This window comes from Dendronephthya gigantea, unplaced genomic scaffold (genome assembly GCF_004324835.1).
Source record: "Dendronephthya gigantea isolate DGI-Jeju-01 unplaced genomic scaffold, DenGig_1.0 000190F, whole genome shotgun sequence".
Classification (NCBI taxonomy): domain Eukaryota; kingdom Metazoa; phylum Cnidaria; class Anthozoa; order Malacalcyonacea; family Nephtheidae; genus Dendronephthya; species Dendronephthya gigantea.
This window is the reverse complement of record NW_021163200.1, coordinates 291,877-312,343: the sequence shown is the minus strand read 5'-3', so window position 1 is coordinate 312,343 and position 20,467 is coordinate 291,877. Positions and strand designations below refer to the sequence as shown.

The 20,467-nt window shown below is 37.3% G+C and overlaps 36 non-coding genes across 36 annotated transcripts; 27 read left to right on the top strand and 9 right to left on the bottom strand.

The window, feature by feature from the left end:
- Positions 1 to 820: 820 nt before the first annotated feature.
- Trnas-uga lies at positions 821 to 902 on the top strand. The gene has a single exon. It is a non-coding gene; the product is annotated as a tRNA-Ser (tRNA).
- A 429-nt stretch (positions 903 to 1,331) lies between these two features.
- Trnap-ugg lies at positions 1,332 to 1,403 on the top strand. The gene has a single exon. It is a non-coding gene; the product is annotated as a tRNA-Pro (tRNA).
- Positions 1,404 to 1,911: 508 nt separating this feature from the next.
- On the top strand, positions 1,912 to 1,984 carry Trnat-cgu. Its single transcript has one exon. It is a non-coding gene; the product is annotated as a tRNA-Thr (tRNA).
- A 155-nt stretch (positions 1,985 to 2,139) lies between these two features.
- Trnat-agu lies at positions 2,140 to 2,212 on the top strand. The gene has a single exon. It is a non-coding gene; the product is annotated as a tRNA-Thr (tRNA).
- Positions 2,213 to 2,947: 735 nt separating this feature from the next.
- Trnas-uga lies at positions 2,948 to 3,029 on the top strand. Its single transcript has one exon. It is a non-coding gene; the product is annotated as a tRNA-Ser (tRNA).
- A 423-nt stretch (positions 3,030 to 3,452) lies between these two features.
- Trnap-ugg lies at positions 3,453 to 3,524 on the top strand. The gene has a single exon. It is a non-coding gene; the product is annotated as a tRNA-Pro (tRNA).
- A 508-nt stretch (positions 3,525 to 4,032) lies between these two features.
- On the top strand, positions 4,033 to 4,105 carry Trnat-cgu. Its single transcript has one exon. It is a non-coding gene; the product is annotated as a tRNA-Thr (tRNA).
- Positions 4,106 to 4,254: 149 nt separating this feature from the next.
- On the top strand, positions 4,255 to 4,327 carry Trnat-agu. Its single transcript has one exon. It is a non-coding gene; the product is annotated as a tRNA-Thr (tRNA).
- Positions 4,328 to 5,059: 732 nt separating this feature from the next.
- Positions 5,060 to 5,141, top strand: Trnas-uga. Its single transcript has one exon. It is a non-coding gene; the product is annotated as a tRNA-Ser (tRNA).
- A 424-nt stretch (positions 5,142 to 5,565) lies between these two features.
- On the top strand, positions 5,566 to 5,637 carry Trnap-ugg. Its single transcript has one exon. It is a non-coding gene; the product is annotated as a tRNA-Pro (tRNA).
- A 517-nt stretch (positions 5,638 to 6,154) lies between these two features.
- Positions 6,155 to 6,227, top strand: Trnat-cgu. Its single transcript has one exon. It is a non-coding gene; the product is annotated as a tRNA-Thr (tRNA).
- A 155-nt stretch (positions 6,228 to 6,382) lies between these two features.
- Trnat-agu lies at positions 6,383 to 6,455 on the top strand. The gene has a single exon. It is a non-coding gene; the product is annotated as a tRNA-Thr (tRNA).
- A 732-nt stretch (positions 6,456 to 7,187) lies between these two features.
- Positions 7,188 to 7,268, top strand: Trnas-uga. The gene has a single exon. It is a non-coding gene; the product is annotated as a tRNA-Ser (tRNA).
- Positions 7,269 to 8,322: 1,054 nt separating this feature from the next.
- Trnaq-cug lies at positions 8,323 to 8,394 on the top strand. The gene has a single exon. It is a non-coding gene; the product is annotated as a tRNA-Gln (tRNA).
- Positions 8,395 to 8,525: 131 nt separating this feature from the next.
- Trnam-cau lies at positions 8,526 to 8,597 on the bottom strand. Its single transcript has one exon. It is a non-coding gene; the product is annotated as a tRNA-Met (tRNA).
- Positions 8,598 to 9,645: 1,048 nt separating this feature from the next.
- Positions 9,646 to 9,717, top strand: Trnaq-cug. The gene has a single exon. It is a non-coding gene; the product is annotated as a tRNA-Gln (tRNA).
- Positions 9,718 to 9,848: 131 nt separating this feature from the next.
- Trnam-cau lies at positions 9,849 to 9,920 on the bottom strand. Its single transcript has one exon. It is a non-coding gene; the product is annotated as a tRNA-Met (tRNA).
- Positions 9,921 to 10,033: 113 nt separating this feature from the next.
- On the top strand, positions 10,034 to 10,105 carry Trnac-gca. Its single transcript has one exon. It is a non-coding gene; the product is annotated as a tRNA-Cys (tRNA).
- Positions 10,106 to 10,973: 868 nt separating this feature from the next.
- Positions 10,974 to 11,045, top strand: Trnaq-cug. The gene has a single exon. It is a non-coding gene; the product is annotated as a tRNA-Gln (tRNA).
- A 130-nt stretch (positions 11,046 to 11,175) lies between these two features.
- Trnam-cau lies at positions 11,176 to 11,247 on the bottom strand. Its single transcript has one exon. It is a non-coding gene; the product is annotated as a tRNA-Met (tRNA).
- A 1,144-nt stretch (positions 11,248 to 12,391) lies between these two features.
- Positions 12,392 to 12,463, bottom strand: Trnam-cau. Its single transcript has one exon. It is a non-coding gene; the product is annotated as a tRNA-Met (tRNA).
- A 113-nt stretch (positions 12,464 to 12,576) lies between these two features.
- Trnac-gca lies at positions 12,577 to 12,648 on the top strand. Its single transcript has one exon. It is a non-coding gene; the product is annotated as a tRNA-Cys (tRNA).
- Positions 12,649 to 13,510: 862 nt separating this feature from the next.
- On the top strand, positions 13,511 to 13,582 carry Trnaq-cug. Its single transcript has one exon. It is a non-coding gene; the product is annotated as a tRNA-Gln (tRNA).
- A 131-nt stretch (positions 13,583 to 13,713) lies between these two features.
- Trnam-cau lies at positions 13,714 to 13,785 on the bottom strand. The gene has a single exon. It is a non-coding gene; the product is annotated as a tRNA-Met (tRNA).
- Positions 13,786 to 13,898: 113 nt separating this feature from the next.
- Positions 13,899 to 13,970, top strand: Trnac-gca. The gene has a single exon. It is a non-coding gene; the product is annotated as a tRNA-Cys (tRNA).
- Positions 13,971 to 14,831: 861 nt separating this feature from the next.
- Trnaq-cug lies at positions 14,832 to 14,903 on the top strand. The gene has a single exon. It is a non-coding gene; the product is annotated as a tRNA-Gln (tRNA).
- A 130-nt stretch (positions 14,904 to 15,033) lies between these two features.
- Trnam-cau lies at positions 15,034 to 15,105 on the bottom strand. The gene has a single exon. It is a non-coding gene; the product is annotated as a tRNA-Met (tRNA).
- A 113-nt stretch (positions 15,106 to 15,218) lies between these two features.
- Positions 15,219 to 15,290, top strand: Trnac-gca. The gene has a single exon. It is a non-coding gene; the product is annotated as a tRNA-Cys (tRNA).
- Positions 15,291 to 16,152: 862 nt separating this feature from the next.
- On the top strand, positions 16,153 to 16,224 carry Trnaq-cug. The gene has a single exon. It is a non-coding gene; the product is annotated as a tRNA-Gln (tRNA).
- A 128-nt stretch (positions 16,225 to 16,352) lies between these two features.
- Trnam-cau lies at positions 16,353 to 16,424 on the bottom strand. The gene has a single exon. It is a non-coding gene; the product is annotated as a tRNA-Met (tRNA).
- A 113-nt stretch (positions 16,425 to 16,537) lies between these two features.
- Trnac-gca lies at positions 16,538 to 16,609 on the top strand. The gene has a single exon. It is a non-coding gene; the product is annotated as a tRNA-Cys (tRNA).
- Positions 16,610 to 17,477: 868 nt separating this feature from the next.
- Trnaq-cug lies at positions 17,478 to 17,549 on the top strand. Its single transcript has one exon. It is a non-coding gene; the product is annotated as a tRNA-Gln (tRNA).
- A 131-nt stretch (positions 17,550 to 17,680) lies between these two features.
- Trnam-cau lies at positions 17,681 to 17,752 on the bottom strand. Its single transcript has one exon. It is a non-coding gene; the product is annotated as a tRNA-Met (tRNA).
- Positions 17,753 to 17,865: 113 nt separating this feature from the next.
- On the top strand, positions 17,866 to 17,937 carry Trnac-gca. Its single transcript has one exon. It is a non-coding gene; the product is annotated as a tRNA-Cys (tRNA).
- A 393-nt stretch (positions 17,938 to 18,330) lies between these two features.
- On the bottom strand, positions 18,331 to 18,403 carry Trnat-ugu. Its single transcript has one exon. It is a non-coding gene; the product is annotated as a tRNA-Thr (tRNA).
- A 1,583-nt stretch (positions 18,404 to 19,986) lies between these two features.
- Trnat-cgu lies at positions 19,987 to 20,059 on the top strand. The gene has a single exon. It is a non-coding gene; the product is annotated as a tRNA-Thr (tRNA).
- The last annotated feature ends 408 nt before the right edge of the window (positions 20,060 to 20,467 follow it).

Genomic DNA, 20,467 nt, shown 5'->3' with positions numbered 1-20,467 from the left:
TTTTTTCTCGGTGCCTCCTTAGCTCAGTGGTTAGAGCACTGGTCTAGTAAACCAGGGGTCCAGAGTTCGAATCTCTGAAAAGGCTTTCCACATTTTCAACTTTAACTTAACAAGTATCTACGAACATGAACGAGTGTTTTGACCGGCTTCTTGTATATAACGATACTGAACAAAGTTTCATGACTTGTTCTTTATAAATCAATATCTATAATAATTCATTGGGTTTTATTGACATGTGTTCCATTGTTATCATCAACCAAGAGCAAAGCTTGTTCATATAGGTAACGTGTACCTAACCCTTAAACTTGGGCATGGTAAATAATGAAACTTCTTATGTAGGCTCATCTTATATAAGTTCTAATTTGAAATAAAAAAGCGTGTAATATCTTATACTTTAGAGAACAACTAATAAAAATAAAAACTTAACCCCATGACCAAAACTGCTAAGGCTCGAAATCAGAATTAGCAGCCATTGATTGCAGTTTAATTGCTGTCTCGGATATGCTGCTGAATGCTGTGATGCACAATCACTGATGCATGATCTATTTACACGCCCTGTGAACTGCCTGATTTCTATCATAATTAATTCCTATGATAAAAGCTTCCGCCAACCGTCACAGCGAGTTCCCCGAGACCCTTTCTTTTTTCTCAGTCTTATTATAATTCCAAAATTCTGCTGGCAATTGAAAAGCAGTTTGGAAGGCATACCAATTCCAGAGAACCTATTAATGTGCCCACGACGTAAAATCTGTGGTAAAATAAACAGGTAAGTTCCAAGCTATCCGTGGTAAAGCAAAATAAGCGACTCCTAAGCAATTATGTAGTCGTGGCCGAGTGGTTAAGGCGACAGACTTGAAATCTGTTGGGATATTCCCGCGCAGGTTCAAATCCTGCCGACTACGACTCTTAATAGTCCGAAAGATGATCATGTAACACGGAGAAGTTGTTTGCCACAGGTGGAATTTCGTTTGAAAACATACGACATAATATTTTTTTCATTTTTTAAAAAATACCAGTCAGAGCAGTTAAAATTTCTAATACTTGATGTGAAATGGTTAATATTTATACCCTTTTAACGCAAATTTATGCATTCCCATTCGGTTACAAAAAAATAATGTAAATAAACATGGTGATTGGACTAAAACGTAATTACCTCTTGTCAAAGGGACCTCTATTCAGAAATTATTGCTTTTTTATAGCTTGTTTTCAACAGCAAAATGGGATGTTTTCCGCACGAATTAACGGAAGTCTCTTGAACCTTAGTTTTTCATGTAATATACCGGATTTTTTTAAAATTACACCGAAAGATAATGAACTATTTCCCCAGGTGTGGCTTGCTGGTCTAGTGGTATGATTCTCGCTTTGGGTGCGAGAGGTCACGGGTTCGATTCCCGTGCAAGCCCTGATGCCCTCATACTTGAAATTTTTGCGCGATTGAGTTTCTTTCTTAGCTTTTAAGAAAAAAAGCAGTGTTGAACTCAAGTTGCAATCTCCCGATAAAACTTTTCCCATGCAGCATCAATCCTATCAATATACATGCAAGGAGGAGATCTAGTATGCATAAATGTAGACGTTGTAGGCATGTCAACAATGAAGACCTTTCAATCATCATATACAAGTACTGAACATCAGGAAAATGAATTCGTGCGACTTTTTTATAGTGCGTGGCACATTTTTCATAACCAAGAATAATTTGTAACTCAAAAATAACACTGTAACATTTTCAACTATCATATCACCGTATGATTACCATTCCATCGTTACAGATAATCTCATTAACGGTGTTTGTGAAAGCTACAGAATTGATCGACCAAACTTTAACACTAATATTTTTCCTTTTAGTTTAGCTTGGCAGGAATAACTATTTTTCGCCGATGATTCATTTTACCTTTTTCAAAAGTATTACGGTTTGCCTTATTAGCTCAGTGGTTAGAGCACTGGTCTCGTAAACCAGGGGTCCGGAGTTCAACTCTCTGATAAGCTTGATTTTTTTTAACTGTGTATGGTAAGGGTGAGTAAAAGACTTAAATATTTGTGATCATTACGCATTTAATAATCGCCGTGAAAAAATTTACCTGCAAAATACGTTTTTTGAAACATTTGTTTACATTTCTATTCGCGCAAGGTTTTTTTCTGGGTGCCTCCTTAGCTCAGTGGTTAGAGCACTGGTCTAGTAAACCAGGGGTCCAGAGTTCGAATCTCTGAGGAGGCTTTCCACATTTTCACTTAAACTTAATAAGTATCTACGAACATGAACGAGTGTTTTGACCGGCTTCTTGTATATAACGATACTGAACAAAGTTTCATGACTTGTTCTTTATAAATCAATATCTATAATAATTCATTGGGTTTTATTGACATGTGTTCCATTGTTATCATCAACCAAGAGCACAGCTGGTTCATATAGGTAACGTATACCTAACCCTTAAACTTGGGCATGGTAAATAATGAAACTTCTTATGTAGGCTCATCTTATATAAGTTCTAATTTGAAATAAAAAAGCGTGTAATATCTTATACTGTAGAGAACAACTAATAAAAATAAAAACTTAACCCCATGACCAAAACTGCTAAGGCTCGAAATCAGAATTAGCAGCCATTGATTGCAGTTTAATTGCTGTCTCGGATATGCTGCTGAATGCTGTGATGCACAATCACTGATGCATGATCTATTTACACGCCCTGTGAACTGCCTGATTTCTATCAATTATTAATTCCTATGATAAAAGCTTCCGCCAACCGTCACAGCGAGTTCCCCGAGACCCTTTCTTTTTTCTCAGTCTTATTATAATTCCAAAATTCTGCTGGCAATTGAAAAGCAGTTTGGAAAGCATACGAATTCCAGAGAACCTATTAATGTGCCCACGACGTAAAATCTGTGGTAAAATAAAATGGTAAGTTCCAAGCTATCCGTGGTAAAGCAAAATAAGCGACTCCTAAGCAATTATGTAGTCGTGGCCGAGTGGTTAAGGCGACAGACTTGAAATCTGTTGGGATATTCCCGCGCAGGTTCAAATCCTGCCGACTACGACTCTTAATGGTCCGAAAGATGATCATGTAACACGGAGAAGTTGTTTGCCACCAGGTGGAATTTCTATTGAAAACATACGACATAATATTTTTTTTCATTTTTTAAAAAATACCAGTCAGAGCAGTTAAAATTTCTAATACTTGATGTGAAATGGTAATATTATACCCTTATAACGCAAATTCATGCATTCCCATTCGGTTACAAAAAAATAATGTAAATAAACATGGTGATTGGACTAAAACGTAATTACCTCTTGTCAAAGGGACCTCTATTCAGAAATTATTGCTTTTTATAGAATTGTTTTCAACAGCAAAATGGGATGTTTTCCGCACGAATTAACGGAAGTCTTGAACCTTAGTTTTTCATGTAATATACCGGATTTTTTTAAAATTACCGAAAGATAATGAATTTTCCCCAGGTGTGGCTTGCTGGTCTAGTGGTATGATTCTCGCTTTGGGTGCGAGAGGTCACGGGTTCGATTCCCGTGCAAGCCCTCATCGCCTTCATACTTGAAATTTTTACGCGATTGATTTTCTTTCTTAGCTTTTAAGAAAAAAAGCAGTGTTGAACTCAAGTTGCAATCTCCCGATAAAACTTTTCCCATGCAGCATCAATCCTATCAATATACATGCAAGGAGGAGATCTAGTATGCATAAATGTAGACGTTGTGGCATGTCAACAATGAAGACCTTGTCAATCATCATATACAAGTACTGAACATCAGGAAAATGAATTCGTGCGACTTTTTTATAGTGCGTGGCACATTTTTCACAACCAATAATTTGTACTCAAAAATAACACTGTAACATTTTCAACTATCATATCACCGTATGATTACCATTTCCATCGTTTACAAGATAATCTCATTAACGGTGTTTGTGAAAGCTACAGAATTGATCGACCAAACTTTAACACTAATATTTTTCCTTTTAGTTTAGCTTGGCAGGAATAACTATTTTTCGCCGATGATTCATTTTACCTTTTTCAAAAGTTTACGGGTTTGCCTTATTAGCTCAGTGGTTAGAGCACTGGTCTCGTAAACCAGGGGTCCGGAGTTCAACTCTCTGATAAGGCTTGATTTTTTTTAACTGTGATGGTAAGGGTAAAAGACTTAAATATTTGTGATCATTACGCATTTAATAATCGCCGTGAAAAAATTTACCTGCAAAATACGTTTTTTGAAACATTTGTTTACATTTCTATTCGCAAGTTTTTTTTCTGGGTGCCTCCTTAGCTCAGTGGTTAGAGCACTGGTCTAGTAAACCAGGGGTCCAGAGTTCGAATCTCTGAGGAGGCTTTCCACATTTTCACTTAAACTTAATAAGTATCTACGAACATGAACGAGTGTTTTGACCGGCTTCTTGTATATAACGATACTGAACAAAGTTTCATGACTTGTTCTTTATAAATCAATATCTATAATAATTCATTGGGTTTTATTGACATGTGTTCCATTGTTATCATCAACCAAGAGCAAAGCTTGTTCATATAGGTAACGTATACCTAACCCTTAAACTTGGGCATGGTAAATAATGAAACTTCTTATGTAGGCTCATCTTATATAAGTTCTAATTTGAAATAAAAAAGCGTGTAATATCTTATACTGTAGAGAACAACTAATAAAAATAAAAACTTAACCCCATGACCAAAACTGCTAAGGCTCGAAATCAGAATTAGCAGCCATTGATTGCAGTTTAATTGCTGTCTCGGATATGCTGCTGAATGCTGTGATGCACAATCACTGATGCATGATCTATTTACACGCCCTGTGAACTGCCTGATTTCTATCAATAATTAATTCCTATGATAAAAGCTTCCGCCAACCGTCACAGCGAGTTCCCCGAGACCCTTTCTTTTTTTCAGTCTTATTATAATTCCAAAATTCTGCTGGCAATTGAAAAGCAGTTTGGAAGGCATACCAATTCCAGAGAACCTATTAATGTGCCCACGACGTAAAATCTGTGGTAAAATAAACAGGTAAGTTCCAAGCTATCCGTTAAAGCAAAATAAGCGACTCCTAAGCAATTATGTAGTCGTGGCCGAGTGGTTAAGGCGACAGACTTGAAATCTGTTGGGATATTCCCGCGCAGGTTCAAATCCTGCCGACTACGACTCTTAATAGTCCAAAGATGATCATGTAACACGGAGAAGTTGTTTGCCACCAGGTGGAATTTCGTTTGAAAACATACGACATAATATTTTTTCATTTTTTAAAATACCAGTCAGAGCAGTTAAAATTTCTAATACTTGATGTGAAATGGTTAATATTATACCCTTTTAACGCAAATTTATGCATTCCCATTCGGTTACAAAAAAATAATGTAAATAAACATGGTGATTGGACTAAAACGTAATTACCTCTTGTCAAAGGACCTCTATTCAGAAATTATTGCTTTTTTATAGGCTTGTTTTCAACAGCAAAATGGGATGTTTTCCGCACGAATTAACGGAAGTCCTTGAACCTTAGTTTTTCATGTAATATACCGGATTTTTTTAAAATTACACCGAAAGATAATGAACTATTTCCCCAGGTGTGGCTTGCTGGTCTAGTGGTATGATTCTCGCTTTGGGTGCGAGAGGTCACGGGTTCGATTCCCGTGCAAGCCCTGATTGCCCTCATAACTTGAAATTTTTGCGCGATTGAGTTTCTTTCTTAGCTTTTAAGAAAAAAAGCAGTGTTGAACTCAAGTTGCAATCTCCCGATAAAACTTTTCCCATGCAGCATCAATCCTATCAATATACATGCAAGGAGGAGATCTAGTATGCATAAATGTAGACGTTGTAGGCATGTCAACAATGAAGACCTTATCAATCATCATATACAAGTACTGAACATCAGGAAAATGAATTCGTGCGACTTTTTTATAGTGCGTGGCACATTTTTCATAACCCAAGAATAATTTGTAACTCAAAAATAACACTGTAACATTTTCAACTATCATATCACCGTATGATTACCATTGCCATCGTCTACAAGATAATCTCAGTAACGGTGTTTGTGAAAGCTACAGAATTGATCGACCAAACTTTAACACTAATATTTTTCCTTTTAGTTTTAGCTTGGCAGGAATAACTATTTTTCGCCGATGATTCATTTTACCTTTTTCAAAACAATTACGGGTTTGCCTTATTAGCTCAGTGGTTAGAGCACTGGTCTCGTAAACCAGGGGTCCGGAGTTCAACTCTCTGATAAGGCTTGATTTTTTTAACTGTGTATGGTAAGGGTGAGTAAAAGATTTAAATATTTGTGATCATTACGCATTTAATAATCGCCGTGAAAAAATTTACCTGCAAAATACGTTTTTTGAAACATTTGTTTACATTTCTATTCGCGCAAGCTTTTTTTCTAGGTGCCTCCTTAGCTCAGTGGTTAGAGCACTGGTCTAGTAAACCGGGGGTCCAGAGTTCGAATCTCTGAGGAGGCTTTCCACATTTTCTACTTAAACTTAATTAGTATCTACGAACATGAACGAGTGTTTTGACCGGCTTCTTGTATATAACGATACTGAACAAAGTTTCATGACTTGTTCTTTATAAATCAATATCTATAATAATTCATTGGGTTTTATTGACATGTGTTCCATTGTTATCATCAACCAAGAGCAAAGCTTGTTCATATAGGTAACGTATACCTAACCCTTAAACTTGGGCATGGTAAATAATGAAACTTCTTATGTAGGCTCATCTTATATAAGTTCTAATTTGAAAAAAAAAGCGTGTAATATCTTATCCTGTAGAGAACAACTAATAAAAATAAAAACTTAACCCCATGACCAAAACTGCTAAGGCTCGAAATCAGAATTAGCAGCCATTGATTGCAGTTTAATTGCTGTTTCGGATATGCTGCTGAATGCTGTGATGCACAATCACTGATGCATGATCTATTTACACGCCCTGTGAACTGCCTGATTTCTATCAATGATTAATTCCTATGATAAAAGCTTCCGCCAACCGTCACAGCGAGTTCCCCGAGACCCTTTCTTTTTTTCAGTCTTATTATAATTCCAAAATTCTGCTGGCAATTGAAAAGCAGTTTGGAAGGCATCCAATTCCAGGAACCTATTAATGTGCCCACGACGTAAAATCTGTGGTAAAATAAACAGGTAAGTTCCAAGCTATCCGTGGTAAAGCAAAATAAGCGACTCCTAAGCAATTATGTAGTCGTGGCCGGGTGGTTAAGGCGACAGACTTGAAATCTGTTGGGATATTCCGCGCAGGTTCAAATCCTGCCGACTACGACTCTATAGTCCGAAAGATGTTCATACGGAAATTGTTTGCCACCAGGTGGAATTTCGTTTCTTTCAAAACATACGACATAATATTTTTTTAATTTTTTAGAAAATACCAGTCAGAGCAGTTAAAATTTCTAATTACTAAAAAATGTAAAACAGGTATGCACGATCAGGGAGTGTAGCTCAGTGGTACAGCATTCGACTCCACATGCATGTTATAAAAATTTGTAAAACGGGGGTCCATACCAGGAATACAGGGAATATAATTACTTTATCTTAATAATGGGCGTGCATAGATAAACTGTAGAGCCAGGAATTTCTCAGTAATTTTTCTAGGTCTTTATGTCCTGTGGTGTAATGGTTATCACTTCGGACTCTCACTTCGAGAACCGGAGCTCAACTCTTGGTAGAAACTCTTTGAAAACATTCATTCTCCGCCTTTATGTATTTTTTTATTTCAGGCTTTCTCTTACAGGTATCCAAGAATATAGCATATGACAGGTATGCTGCATGGAACGCTCAGAGAGAGTAGCATATAGTGGTAGAGCATCCGACTGCTGGTTGACAGGTCACTGGGGTCAGTGGTTCAACTCCGCTCGCTCCTTCCTGCTCTATAAATGAAAGAAAACTTAAACATTTTTATGGTACCCATTAGTGCATGAAAAATCCCAATTTATTTTCGTGGGAAAAAGCCGTACGTTTGATAAGCAATCCAAGCAGTTTAGGTAATTTGAATGACTCTCTGGGACACATGCATGTTCTATATTATATTTGTAAACCAGGGCTCCATACCTCGAATAGGGGGAATATATGTAAATACTTCATCTTAATAATGTGCGTGTATATAGACTATACATCACAGCGCGGGTCAGATGTATATGATGAGTCGTCAAAAGATTGCAGAATACGTATTCGGAAGAAAATTTGAACTTTTTCATGCTATTCAAAAGGTTTCTCTTTGATAGCGGTACAGAAATACACGATTGGGAACCAGCGATTAGATTTCCGGGTTGAAATGTCTCAAACACCAATTTCTGCTGTGTCTTTCTGTAGATGGTTAGGTTCTGTGGTGTAATGGTTAGCACTTCGGACTCTGAATCCGGGAATCCGAGTTCAATTCTCGGTAGAACCTTGCTGGAATTGTTAATTTTATGTCTTTATGTAAATTTTTTAGCTCTGGTTTTCTCTTATAGCCCATTTGAGAAAAAATACATGTTTTTGAATAAGATTTCGAAAAGATCTTTTTTATTGAAATGATAAATTTAGCAGGAAATGGTTTCGATCCATTGACCTCTGGGTTATGGGCCCAGCACGCTTCCACTGCGCCACCCTGCTTGCTACACACTGCTTCTATGCTATGAATTAAAACTTGTGCTATTTCGAATAAGGTAAGAACAGCAAGAAATGTTGTTTTAGGAGAATAGCATCAAACAGGTATACACGATCAGGGAGTGTAGCTCAGTGGTAGATGATTCGACTGCAGATCGAGAGGTCAGTGGTTCAACTCCGCTCGCTCCCTTCTCTTTTATCAATGAAAAAAAATCCAACATTTTTACACGAATATAATTATATGAATACTTTATCTTAATAATGTGAATGCGCGAAGCAAACTACATAATTTTATACTATGCAGTCAACATTCGTCAGTAAGTTTGATAGATTTTTAGGGTCTGTGGTGTAATGGTTATCACTTCGGACTCTGACTTCGAGAATCGGAGTTCAACTCTTGGTAGAAACTCTTTGAAAACATTCATTCTCCGCCTTTATATATTTTTTTATTTCAGGCTTTCTCTTACAGGTATCTAAGAATATAGCATATGACAGGTATGCTGCATGGAACGCTCAGAGTGAGTAGCATATAGTGGTAGAGCATCCGACTGCTGGTTGACAGGTCACTGGGGTCAGTGGTTCAACTCCGCTCGCTCCTTCCTGTTCTATAAATGAAAGAAAACTTAAACATTTTTATGGTACCCATTAGTGCATGAAAAATCCCAATTTATTTTCGTGGGAAAAAGCCGTACGTTTGATAAACAATCCATGCAGTTTAGGTTTTTTGAATGACTCTCTGGGACACATGCATGTTGTATAATATATTTGTAAACCAGGGCTCCATACCTCGAATAGGGGGAATATATGTAAATACTTCATCTTAATTATGTGCGTGTATATAGACTATACATCACAGCGCGGGTCAGATGTATATGATGAGTCGTCAAAAGATTGCAGAATACGTATTCGGAAGAAAAATTGAACTTTTTCATGCTATTCAAAAGGTTTCTCTTTGATAGCGGTACAGAAATACACGATTGGGAACCAGCGATTAGATTTCCGGGTTGAAATGTCTCAAACACCAATTTCTGCTGTGTCTTTCTGTAGATGGTTAGGTTCTGTGGTGTAATGGTTAGCACTTCGGACTCTGAATCCGGGAATCCGAGTTCAATTCTCGGTAGAACCTTGCTGGAACTGTTGATTTTATGTCTTTATGTAAATTTTTTTGCTCTGGTTTTCTCTTATAGCCCATTTGAGAAAAAATATATGTTTTTGAATAAGATTTCGAAAAGATCTTTTTTATTGAAATGATAACTTTAGCAGGAAATGGTTTCGATCCATTGACCTCTGGGTTATGGGCCCAGCACGCTTCCACTGCGCCACCCTGCTTGCTGCACACTGCTTCTATGCTATGAATATAAAACTTGTGCTATTTCGAATAAGGTAAGAACAGCAAGAAATGTTGTTTTAGGAGAATAGCATCAAACAGGTATGCACGATCAGGGAGTGTAGCTATGTGGTAGAGCATTCGACTGCAGATCGAGAGGTCAGTGGTTCAACTCCGCTCGCTCCCTTCTCTTTTATCAATGAAAAAAAATCCAACATTTTTACACGAATATAATTATATGAATACTTTATCTTAATAATGTGAATGCGCGAAGCAAACTAAATAATTTTATACCATGCAGTCAACATTCGTCAGTAAGTTTGATAGATTTTTAGGGTCTGTGGTGTAATGGTTATCACTTCGGACTCTGACTTCGAGAATCGGAGTTCAACTCTTGGTAGAAACTCTTTGAAAACATTCATTCGCCGCCTTTATATATTTTTTTATTTCAGGCTTTCTCTTACAGGTATCTAAGAATATAGCATATGACAGGTATTTGCTGCATGGAACGCTCAGAGAGAGTAGCATATATAGTGGTAGAGCATCCGACTGCTGGTTGACAGGTCACTGGGGTCAGTGGTTCAACTCCGCTCGCTCCTTCCTGTTCTATAAATGAAAGAAAAATTAAACATTTTTATGGTACCCATTAGTGCATGAAAAATCCCAATTTATTTTCGTGGGAAAAAGCCGTACGTTTGATAAACAATCCATGCAGTTTAGGTTTTTTGAATGACTCTCTGGGACACATGCATGTTGTATATTATATTTGTAAACCAGGGCTCCATACCTGGAATAGGGGGAATATATGTAAATACTTCATCTTAATAATGTGCGTGTATATAGACTATACATCACAGCGCTGGTCAGATGTATATGATGAGTCGTCAAAAGATTGCAGAATACGTATTCGGAAGAAAAATTGAACTTTTTCATGCTATTCAAAAGGTTTCTCTTTGATAGCGGTACAGAAATACACGATTAGGAACCAGCGATTAGATTTCCGGGTTGAAATGTCTCAAACACCAATTTCTGCTGTGTCTTTCTTTAGATGGTTAGGTTCTGTGGTGTAATGGTTAGCACTTCGGACTCTGAATCCGGGAATCCGAGTTCAATTCTCGGTAGAACCTTGCTGGAACTGTTAATTTATGTCTTTATGTAAATTTTTTAGCTCTGGTTTTCTCTTATAGCCCATTTGAGAAAAAATACATGTTTTTGAATAAGATTTCGAAAAGATCTTTTTTATTGAAATGATAACTTTAGCAGGAAATGGTTTCGATCCATTGACCTCTGGGTTATGGGCCCAGCACGCTTCCACTGCGCCACCCTGCTTGCTACACACTGCTCCTATGCTATGAATATAAAACTTGTGCTATTTCGAATAAGGTAAGAACAGCAAGAAATGTTGTTTTAGGAGAATAGCATCAAACAGGTATACACGATCAGGGAGTGTAGCTCAGTGGTAGAGATTCGACTGCAGATCGAGAGGTCAGTGGTTCAACTCCGCTCGCTCCCTTCTCTTTTATCAATGAAAAAAAATCCAACATTTTACACGAATATAATTATATGAATACTTTATCTTAATAATGTGAATGCGCGAAGCAAACTACATAATTTTATACTATGCAGTCAACATTCGTCAGTAAGTTTGATAGATTTTTAGGGTCTGTGGTGTAATGGTTATCACTTCGGACTCTGACTTCGAGAATCGGAGTTCAACTCTTGGTAGAAACTCTTTGAAAACATTCATTCTCCGCTTATATATTTTTTTATTTCAGGCTTTCTCTTACAGGTATCTAAGAATATAGCATATGACAGGTATGCTGCATGGAACGCTCAGAGAGAGTAGCATATAGTGGTAGAGCATCCGACTGCTGGTTGACAGGTCACTGGGGTCAGTGGTTCAACTCCGCTCGCTCCTTCCTGTTCTATAAATGAAAGAAAACTTAAACATTTTTATGGTACCCATTAGTGCATGAAAAATCCCAATTTATTTTCGTGGGAAAAGCCGTACGTTTGATAAACAATCCATGCAGTTTAGGTTTTTTGAATGACTCTCTGGGACACATGCATGTTGTATATATTTGTAAACCAGGGCTCCATACCTCGAATAGGGGGAATATATGTAAATACTTCATCTTAATTATGTGCGTGTATATAGACTATACATCACAGCGCGGGTCAGATGTATATGATGAGTCGTCAAAAGATTGCAGAATACGTATTCGGAAGAAAAATTGAACTTTTTCATGCTATTCAAAAGTTTCTCTCTGATTAGCGATTATTTCCTTGAAATGTTACATTCGGATTGGAATCCGGGAATCCGAGTTCAATTCTCGGTAGAACCTTGCTGGAACTGTTGATTTTATGTCTTTATGTAAATTTTTTGCTCTGGTTTTCTCTTATAGCCATTTGAGAAAAAATATATGTTTTTGATAAGATTTCGAAAAGATCTTTTTTATTGAAATGATAAGTTTAGCAGGAAATGGTTTCGATCCATTGACCTCTGGGTTATGGGCCCAGCACGCTTCCACTGCGCCACCCTGCTTGCTGCACACTGCTTCTATGCTATGAATATAAAACTTGTGCTATTTCGAATAAGGTAAGAACAGCAAGAAATGTTGTTTTAGGAGAATAGCATCAAACAGGTATGCACGATCAGGGAGTGTAGCTCAGTGGTAGAGCATTCGACTGCAGATCGAGAGGTCAGTGGTTCAACTCCGCTCGCTCCCTTCTCTTTTATCAATGAAAAAAAATCCAACATTTTTACACGAATATAATTATATGAATACTTTATCTTAATAATGTGAATGCGCGAAGCAAACTACATAATTTTATACTATGCAGTCAACATTCGTCAGTAAGTTTGATAGATTTTAGGGTCTGTGGTGTAATGGTTATCACTTCGGACTCTGACTTCGAGAATCGGAGTTCAACTCTTGGTAGAAACTCTTTGAAAACATTCATTCTCCGCAATTATATATTTTTTTATTTCAGGCTTTCTCTTACAGGTATCTAAGAATATAGCATATGACAGGTATGCTGCATGGAACGCTCAGAGAGAGTAGCATATAGTGGTAGAGCATCCGACTGCTGGTTGACAGGTCACTGGGGTCAGTGGTTCCACTCCGCTCGCTCCTTCCTGTTCTATAAATGAAAGAAAACTTAAACATTTTTATGGTACCCATTAGTGCATGAAAAATCCCAATTTATTTTCGTGGGAAAAAGCCGTACGTTTGATAAACAATCCATGCAGTTTAGGTTTTTTGAATGACTCTCTGGGACACATGCATGTTGTATATTATATTTGTAAACCAGGGCTCCATACCTGGAATAGGGGGAATATATGTAAATACTTCATCTTAATTATGTGCGTGTATATAGACTATACATCACAGCGCGGGTCAGATGTATATGATGAGTCGTCAAAAGATTGCAGAATACGTATTCGGAAAAAAATTGAACTTTTTCATGCTATTCAAAAGGTTTCTCTTTGATAGCGGTACAGAAATACACGATTGGGAACCAGCGATTAGATTTCCGGGTTGAAATGTCTCAAACACCAATTTCTGCTGTGTCTTTCTGTAGATGGTTAGGTTCTGTGGTGTAATGGTTAGCACTTCGGACTCTGAATCCGGGAATCCGAGTTCAATTCTCGGTAGAACCTTGCTGGAACTGTTGATTTTATGTCTTTATGTAAATTTTTTTGCTCTGGTTTTCTCTTTTAGCCCATTTGAGAAAAAATATATGTTTTTGAATAAGATTTCGAAAGGATCTTTTTTATTGAAATGATAAGTTTAGCAGGAAATGGTTTCGATCCATTGACCTCTGGGTTATGGGCCCAGCACGCTTCCACTGCGCCACCCTGCTTGCTGCACACTGCTTCTATGCTATGAATATAAAACTTGTGCTATTTCGAATAAGGTAAGAACAGCAAGAAATGTTGTTTTAGAAGAATAGCATCAAACAAGTATGCACGATCAGGGAGTGTAGCTATGTGGTAGAGCATTCGACTGCAGATCGAGAGGTCAGTGGTTCAACTCCGCTCGCTCCCTTCTCTTTTATCAATGAAAAAAAATCCAACATTTTTACACGAATATAATTATATGAATACTTTATCTTAATAATGTGAATGCGCGAAGCAAACTACATAATTTTATACTATGCAGTCAACATTCGTCAGTAAGTTTGATAGATTTTTAGGGTCTGTGGTGTAATGGTTATCACTTCGGACTCTGACTTCGAGAATCGGAGTTCAACTCTTGGTAGAAACTCTTTGAAAACATTCATTCTCCGCCTTTATATATTTTTTTATTTCAGGCTTTCTCTTACAGGTATCTAAGAATATAGCATATGACAGGTATGCTGCATGGAACGCTCAGAGAGAGTAGCATATAGTGGTAGAGCATCCGACTGCTGGTTGACAGGTCACTGGGGTCAGTGGTTCAACTCCGCTCGCTCCTTCCTGTTCTATAAATGAAAGAAAACTTAAACATTTTTATGGTACCCATTAGTGCATGAAAAATCCCAATTTATTTTCGTGGGAAAAAGCCGTACGTTTGATAAACAATCCATGCAGTTTAGGTTTTTGAATGACTCTCTGGGACACATGCATGTTGTATATTATATTGTAAACCAGGGCTCCATACCTCGAATAGGGGGAATATATGTAAATACTTCATCTTAATATGTGCGTGTATATAGACTATACATCACAGCGCGGGTCAGATGTATATGATGAGTCGTCAAAAGATTGCAGAATACGTATTCGGAAGAAAAATTGAACTTTTTCATGCTATTCAAAAGGTTTCTCTTTGATAGCGGTACAGAAATACACGATTGGGAACCAGCGATTAGATTTCCGGGTTGAAATGTCTCAAACACCAATTTCTGCTGTGTCTTTCTGTAGATGGTTAGGTTCTGTGGTGTAATGGTTAGCACTTCGGACTCTGAATCCGGGAATCCGAGTTCAATTCTCGGTAGAACCTTGCTGGAACTGTTATTTTATGTCTTTATGTAAATTTTTTAGCTCTGGTTTTCTCTTATAGCCCATTTGAGAAAAAATATATGTTTTTGAATAAGATTTCGAAAAGATCTTTTTTATTGAAATGATAAGTTTAGCAGGAAATGGTTTCGATCCATTGACCTCTGGGTTATGGGCCCAGCACGCTTCCACTGCGCCACCCTGCTTGCTACACACTGCTTCTATGCTATGAATATAAAACTTGTGCTATTTCGAATAAGGTAAGAACAGCAAGAAATGTTGTTTTAGGAGAATAGCATCAAACAGGTATGCACGATCAGGGAGTGTAGCTCAGTGGTAGAGCATTCGACTGCAGATCGAGAGGTCAGTGGTTCAACTCCGCTCGCTCCCTTCTCTTTTATCAATGAAAAAAAATCCAACATTTTTACACGAATATAATTATATGAATACTTTATCTTAATAATGTGAATGCGCGAAGCAAACTACATAATTTTATACTATGCAGTCAACATTCGTCAGTAAGTTTGATAGATTTTTAGGGTCTGTGGTGTAATGGTTATCACTTCGGACTCTGACTTCGAGAATCGGAGTTCAACTCTTGGTAGAAACTCTTTGAAAACATTCATTCTCCGCCTTTATATATTTTTTATTTCAGGCTTTCTCTTACAGGTATCTAAGAATATAGCATATGACAGGTATGCTGCATGGAACGCTCAGAGAGAGTAGCATATAGTGGTAGAGCATCCGACTGCTGGTTGACAGGTCACTGGGGTCAGTGGTTCAACTCCGCTCGCTCCTTCCTGTTCTATAAATGAAAGAAAACTTAAACATTTTTATGGTACCCATTAGTGCATGAAAAATCCCAATTTATTTTCGTGGGAAAAAGCCGTACGTTTGATAAACAATCCATGCAGTTTAGGTTTTTTGAATGACTCTCTGGGACACATGCATGTTGTATTTATATTTGTAAACCAGGGCTCCATACCTCGAATAGGGGGAATATATGTAAATACTTCATCTTAATTATGTGCGTGTATATAGACTATACATCACAGCGCGGGTCAGATGTATATGATGAGTCGTCAAAAGATTGCAGAATACGTATTCGGAAGAAAAATTGAACTTTTTCATGCTATTCAAAAGGTTTCTCTTTGATAGCGGTACAGAAATACACGATTGGGAACCAGCGATTAGATTTCCGGGTTGAAATGTCTCAAACACCAATTTCTGCTGTGTCTTTCTGTAGATGGTTAGGTTCTGTGGTGTAATGGTTAGCACTTCGGACTCTGAATCCGGGAATCCGAGTTCAATTCTCGGTAGAACCTTGCTGGAACTGTTGATTTTATGTCTTTATGTAAATTTTTTGCTCTGGTTTTCTCTTATAGCCCATTTGAAAAAATATATGTTTTTGAATAAGATTTCGAAAAGATCTTTTTTATTGAAATGATAAGTTTAGCAGGAAATGGTTTCGATCCATTGACCTCTGGGTTATGGGCCCAGCACGCTTCCACTGCGCCACCCTGCTTGCTGCACACTGCTTCTATGCTATGAATATAAAACTTGTGCTATTTCGAATAAGGTAAGAACAGCAAGAAATGTTGTTTTAGGAGAATAGCATCAAACAGGTATGCACGATCAGGGAGTGTAGCTCAGTGGTAGAGCATTCGACTGCAGATCGAGAGGTCAGTGGTTCAACTCCGCTCGCTCCCTTCTCTTTTATCAATGAAAAAAAATCCAACATTTTTACACGAATATAATTATATGAATACTTTATCTTAATAATGTGAATGCGCGAAGCAAACTACATAATTTTATACTATGCAGTCAACATTCGTCAGTAAGTTTGATAGATTTTTAGGGTCTGTGGTGTAATGGTTATCACTTCGGACTCTGACTTCGAGAATCGGAGTTCAACTCTTGGTAGAAACTCTTTGAAAACATTCATTCTCCGCCTTTATATATTTTTTTATTTCAGGCTTTCTCTTACAGGTATCTAAGAATATAGCATAGGACAGGTATATGCTGCATGGAACGCTCAGAGAGAGTAGCATATATAGTGGTAGAGCATCCGACTGCTGGTTGACAGGTCACCGGGGTCAGTGGTTCAACTCCGCTCGCTCCTTCCTGTTCTATAAATTAAAGAAAAATTAAATATTTTTATGGTACCCATTAGGGCATGAAAAATCCCAATTTATTTTCGTGGGAAAAAGCCGTACGTTTGATAAACAATCCATGCAGTTTAGGTTTTTTGAATGACTCTCTGGGACACATGCATGTTGTATATTATATTTGTAAAACAGGGCTCCATACCTGGAATAGGGGGAATATATGTAAATACTTCATCTTAATAATGTGCGTGTATATAGACTATACATCACAGCGCTGGTCAGATGTATATGATGAGTCGTCAAAAGATTGCAGAATACGTATTCGGAAGAAAATATGAACTTTTTCATGCTATTCAAAAGGTTTCTCTTTGATAGCGGTACAGAAATACACGATTGGGAACCAGCGATTAGATTTCCGGGTTGAAATGTCTCAAACACCAATTTCTGCTGTGTCTTTCTTTAGATGGTTAGGTTCTGTGGTGTAATGGTTAGCACTTCGGACTCTGAATCCGGGAATCCGAGTTCAATTCTCGGTAGAACCTTGCTGGAACTGTTAATTTTATGTCTTTATGTAAATTTTTTAGCTCTGCTTTTCTCTTATAGCCCATTTGAGAAAAAATACATGTTTTTGAATAAGATTTCGAAAAGATCTTTTTTATTGAAATGATAACTTTAGCAGGAAATGGTTTCGATCCATTGACCTCTGGGTTATGGGCCCAGCACGCTTCCACTGCGCCACCCTGCTAGCTACACACTGCTTCTATGCTATGAATATAAAACTTGTGCTATTTCGAATAAGGTAAGAACAGCAGGAAATGTTCTTTTAGGAGAATAGCATCAAACAGGTATGCACGATCAGGGAGTGTAGCTCAGTGGTAGAGCATTCGACTGCAGATCGAGAGGTCAGTGGTTCAACTCCGCTCGCTCCCTTCTCTTTTATCAATGAAAAAAAAATCCTACATTTTTATCGTACTAATTAGTGAATTAAAAAACCCAAATTTATTTTCGTTCCAACAATCCGTTAGGTTGATTGATAAATAATCCTTGCAGTTTAGTGTTTATTCAATGATTATCTGGGACACATACATGTTCTATAAATTTGTAAAACGGGAGTCCATACCTGGAATACAGGGAATATAATTACTTTATCTTAATAATGGGCGTGCATAGACATACTGTAGAGCCAGGAATTTCTCAGTAATTTTTCTAGGTGTTTATGTCCTTTGGTGTAATGGTTTATTACTTCGGGCTCTGAGTAGGATAAATTATATTGTCGCTATAGTTGCCCGGCTATATACTTTTGTAAATACAAAAGTATGCAAAAGCCTCATCAGAGAGTTGAACTCTGGACCCCTAGTGTACAAGACCAGTGCTCTAACCACTGAGCTAATGAGGCGTATGTGGTAGCTTAACACGAATATAATTATATGAATATTTTATCCTAATAATGTGCATGCGCGTAGCAAACTACATAATTATATACTATGCACCCAACATTCGTCAGTAAGTTTGATGGATTTTTAGGGTCTGTGGTGTAATGGTTATCACTTCGGACTCTGACTTCGAGAATCGGAGTTCAATTCTTGGTAGAAACTCTTTGAAAACATTCATTCTCCGTCTTTATGTATTTTTTTATTTCAGGCTTTCTCTGACAGGTATCTAAGAATATAGCATATGACAGGTATGCTGCATGGAACGCTCAAAAAGAGTAGCATACAGTGGTAGAGTATCCGACCGCAGGTTGACAGGTCACTGGCGTCAGTGGTTCAACTCCGCTCGCTCCTTCCTGTTCTTTAAATTAAAGAAGAATTAAATATTTTTATGGTTCCCATTAGTGCATGAAAAATCCCAGTTCATTTTCGTGGGAAACAGCCGTACGTTTGATAAACAATCCATGCAGTTTAAGTTTTTTGAATGACTCTCTGGGACACATGCATGTTCTATATTAAATTTGTAAACCCGGTCTCCATACCTGGAATAGGGGGAATATATGTAAATACTTCATTTTAATAATGTGCGTGTATATAGACTATACATCACAGCGCGGGTCAGATGTATATGATGAGTCGTCAAAAGATTGCAGAATACGTATTCGGAAGAAAAATTGAACTTTTTCATGCTATTCAAAGGGTTTCTCTTTGATAGCGGTACAGAAATACACGATTAGGAACCAGCGATTATATTTCCGGGTTGAAATGTCTCAAACAACAATTTTTGCTGTGTCTTTCAGTAAATGGTTAGGTTCTGTGGTGTAATGGTTAACACTTCGGAGACCGAATCCGGGAATCTGGTACCCATTAGTGCATGAAAATTCCCAATTTATTTTCGTGGCGAACAGCCGTACGTTTGATAAACAATCCATGCAGTTTAGGTTTTTTGAATGACTCTCTGGGCACATGAATGTTCTATATTATATTTGTAAACCAGAGCACCATACCTGGTAGAGGGGAATATATATAAAAATACTTCATCTTAATAATGCGCGTGTTTAGACTATACATCACATTACGGGTCAGATGTGTATGATGAGCTGTTAATAAAAAAAGCAGTGCTAAACTCAAGTTGCAATCTCCCGATAAACTTTTTCCATGCAGTATCAATCCTATCAATATACATGCAAGAAGGAGATCTAGTATGCATAAATGTAGACCTTATAGACCTTATCAATCATCATATACAAGTACTGAACATCAGGAAAATGAATTCGTGCGACTTTTTTATAGTGCGTGGCACATTTTTTATAACTCAAGAATAATTTGTAACTCAAAAAAAACGCTGTAAAATTTTCGACTATCATATCACCGTATGATTACCATTGCCATCGTCTAAAGGATAATCTCATGGACGGTGTTTGTGAAAGCTACTGAATTGATCGACCAAACTTTAACACTAATGTTTTCCTTTTTAGGTTTAGCTTATCAGGAATAACTATTTTTCGCTGGTGATTCATTTTACCTTTTTTAGAAAAGTTACGGATTTGCCTTATTAGCTCAGTGGTCAGAGCACTGGTCTCGTAAACCAGGGGTCCGGAGTTTAACTCTCTGATCAGGCTTGATTTTTTAAAACTGTGTATGGTAAGGGTGAGTAAAAGACTTAAAAATTTGTGATCATTACGCATTTAATAATCGCCGTGAAAAAATTTACCTGCAAAATACGTTTTTTGAAACATTTGTTTACATTTCTATTTGCGCAAGCTTTTTTTCTGGGTGCCTCCTTAGCTCAGTGGTTAGAGCACTGGTCGAGTAAACCAGGGGTCCAGAGTTCGAATCTCTGAGAAGGCTTTCCACATTTTCAACTTAAACTTAATAAGTATCTACGAACATGAACGAGTTTTTTGACCGGCTTCTTGTATATAACGATACTGAAAAAAGTTTCATGATTTGTTCTTTAATTATAAATCAATATCTATAATAATTCATTGGGTTTTATTGACACGTGTTCCATTGTTATCATCAACCAA